Source organism: Gymnoscopelus braueri (genome assembly GCF_963280865.1).
Source record: "Gymnoscopelus braueri genome assembly, chromosome: 13".
Lineage (NCBI taxonomy): Eukaryota > Metazoa > Chordata > Actinopteri > Myctophiformes > Myctophidae > Gymnoscopelus > Gymnoscopelus braueri.
The window spans coordinates 30,215,631-30,218,267 of NC_137615.1; the positions used below are offsets into that span (position 1 = coordinate 30,215,631).

At 46.0% G+C, this 2,637-nt stretch overlaps 1 protein-coding gene across 2 annotated transcripts in view; it reads right to left on the reverse strand.

Annotated features, from left to right (window-relative positions):
• LOC308097971 (uncharacterized protein) overlaps positions 1-2,053 on the reverse strand; it is a 16,858-nt gene extending 14,805 nt beyond the window's left edge. The window contains exons 1-3 of one of the 2 annotated variants that reach the window (XM_080446159.1): positions 1,542-2,053; positions 1,072-1,217; positions 499-644 (exon numbers count right to left, since the gene is read on the reverse strand). The gene's annotated coding sequence lies outside the window, so the exon portion shown is untranslated. The remainder of the gene's footprint in view (positions 1-498; positions 645-1,071; positions 1,218-1,541) is intronic. The other variant, XM_080446160.1, reaches the window with a different exon arrangement.
• Positions 2,054-2,637: the final 584 nt, after the last annotated feature.

Here is a 2,637-nt window from a genome sequence, read left to right on the forward strand (position 1 = left end):
CGACACATCTGCAAAGCACAGGGAGCTCTGTTACGTCACTGCGTCAGGTGAAAGTGAAAATTATTGACCAGCTCGGTTTATTTATAGAGAAATCATTATCATTCGTCAAATGTTCTTCTTGATAAGGCGCTCAACAGGTGTTGAGCAGGCCTTAAAAGGTCACTTCATGGCTAAGGGGGCTCAACCCTGCACGTGCCTGCTATGCACAGTGTTCGACCATTGTCTTTTCTAACATTGACAGTTATACCAACCAGTATAGACTAGATACTTGTTATCTAACTGAATGAGTGTATAAAGCAACACAATATTCAGAAAGAGGAACCTCTTAGTCAATAAACACAAACACACCCTCTGTCCAAATATATATGCAACATTGTAGTACTATGATATAATATGACTTTGGAATGTTCACATCAAATCAACACTAATAATAACAATCTACCGTAGCCTACCAAAAACATGAAAAGTCAACAAATTACACAATTAACAGATTTTTACCTTTTTGGTCGTGGAAACAATGCAGCACAAATGTAATGGTCTTAATGTTTGAGTGTCATGGTGCCAGAGTGAAACCAAAAGGAGACTGATGAGGGCAGAGGGTTGTGGGCGGTCCCAGGACTTGGCAGTGGTGCAGTAAGTTGTAACTGTGGAATGTGTAAACAACAGAGAGAGAGAGAGAGAGAGAGAGAGAGAGAGAGAGAGAGAGAGAGAGAGAGAGAGAGAGAGATCCTCTTAGGCTACACAGTGATATCTTTATTAACTTTTAAAATGGGTTATCCATATGCACACAGATACGTGTGTGTGTGTGTGTGTGTGTGTGTGTGTGTGTGTGTGTGTGTGTGTGTGTGTGTGTGTGTGTGTGTGTGTGTGTGTGTGTGTGTGTGTGTGTGTGTGTGTGTGTGTGTGTGTGTGAGAGAGAGAGAGAAAGTGTGTACTTGTGCATGTTAGTCATGCCTTGTAGGTTGAATAAACCATGTTCAGCACGTATTTCATTTGCTATATCACCAAGGTGACTGACAACGCATCCCTGGGCACAAATCGAAGTTCCGGTCGTGTTTGCATCGATCTTACTTATGTTCACTGGCTGTTGCTGGTCAGAAGTAGTAGATTTAATACTCCGCTTCAGCAGCTAAACACCGGCCTCACACCCGCAGAGGAGCTGCACTCCTACATGGTGGACAGGGACAGCTGGAGACCACTTGGGTAGTGGTCTCCAGCTGTCCCCCCCCCCCCCCCCCCGGCCCAAATGAAGAGAAAGATATTAGGATTATGACAAGGTCATAACTCACTACTCCTCCCCTTCCTCCTCTCATGTCCTCAGACCACAGCCGCCACCCCCCCCCCCCCCCCCCGCCTCCCCGCTCCAAGCTGCCTCTGGCCCCTAAATTCCTTCCTCTCAGGTCACTTTCAGTCTCACACAGCCTACCACCTTGGTAGTTACAGTATATCATAGCTGTCGGGTGGAACCCTTGGCTTGCAGGTCCAACACCGTTACTTTTCAGGAAGAAAAGAAAAACACTGTCTAAAATTCTTCAAAGCACTTTACAATGTATTTCACATTCACACACCAAGGGCGGAGGAAACCATGCAAGGCACCAACACGCTCAGCACAAACAGTTTGAGGTTCAGTGTCTTGCTCAAGGACACTTCAACACACAGCCAGGAGGAGCCGGGGGTCGAACTGGGAACCTCCAGATTCCAAGACGGCTGCTCTGCCTCCTGAGCCACTGCCACCCCTGGTCTGATGTCACACACAAGAAGCCATTGCCTAACAACAGCAGCAGTGGAGAATTCAAGATTGCTGACTTTGGATTGGCACGCCTCTTCCACCTCCCACGTTGCCCCAACTCCGCAGGTAGGTCTCCTGAGGTCCTGCTCAGTTCTGTTTACGTCCTCAGTTGACATGTGGAGTGCTGGCTGCGCTGCATCCTCGCTGAGCTCTTCCTCTTGAGACCATTGTTTCGAGGACACCCAGAGGCTCAGCAGGTGACTGGCTTGCCAAGTGCAAAGGATTGGCCCACGAAGAGCCCAATCCCCTACTCTCCTATAACTGGGGACAGTGCTCAGCTGCTGCCCAACCTTGGCCAAGAAGGGAAGGGAATGACTTTCTATCTCAATGTCTGGCACTTAAATCAACAAATCGCAACCTGGATAACCAACACCACAACAGGAACCCTATAACGTCCCTATTATGGGGTGAACATTCAGCGGGAGTGGCCAATCTGAAAGCTCACAACGTGTCGCAATTAATGCACCATGTGTGTGGGCTGGTAGATTGCCTATTTTGAACAGATTTGGAGTAGAGGGGAAAGGGAGCAGACCTAGGATGAAAGTAGGGATGTCAAGTTACTGTATGTTAATGACAGCTGGTGGAAAATGCTTTAGTTACATTTTTGGCTTGGTGAAAATAAAAAACAACTTAATACTTCCTAAGGTTAATATGAGTATCAAATCAATATTTTAAATATATATTATTTGCACATGCATTCCATAAATTCCATAGGACTAGACCCCACATGGGCAAATGACATCATCAACTGCGACTGGCATTGCCCCTATTGAGTGAAAGATGAACTATTTCTGAAATAGCTAAAATATTTAAGGTGTTTTTAATTGTACATTTTAGAGGACAATTAT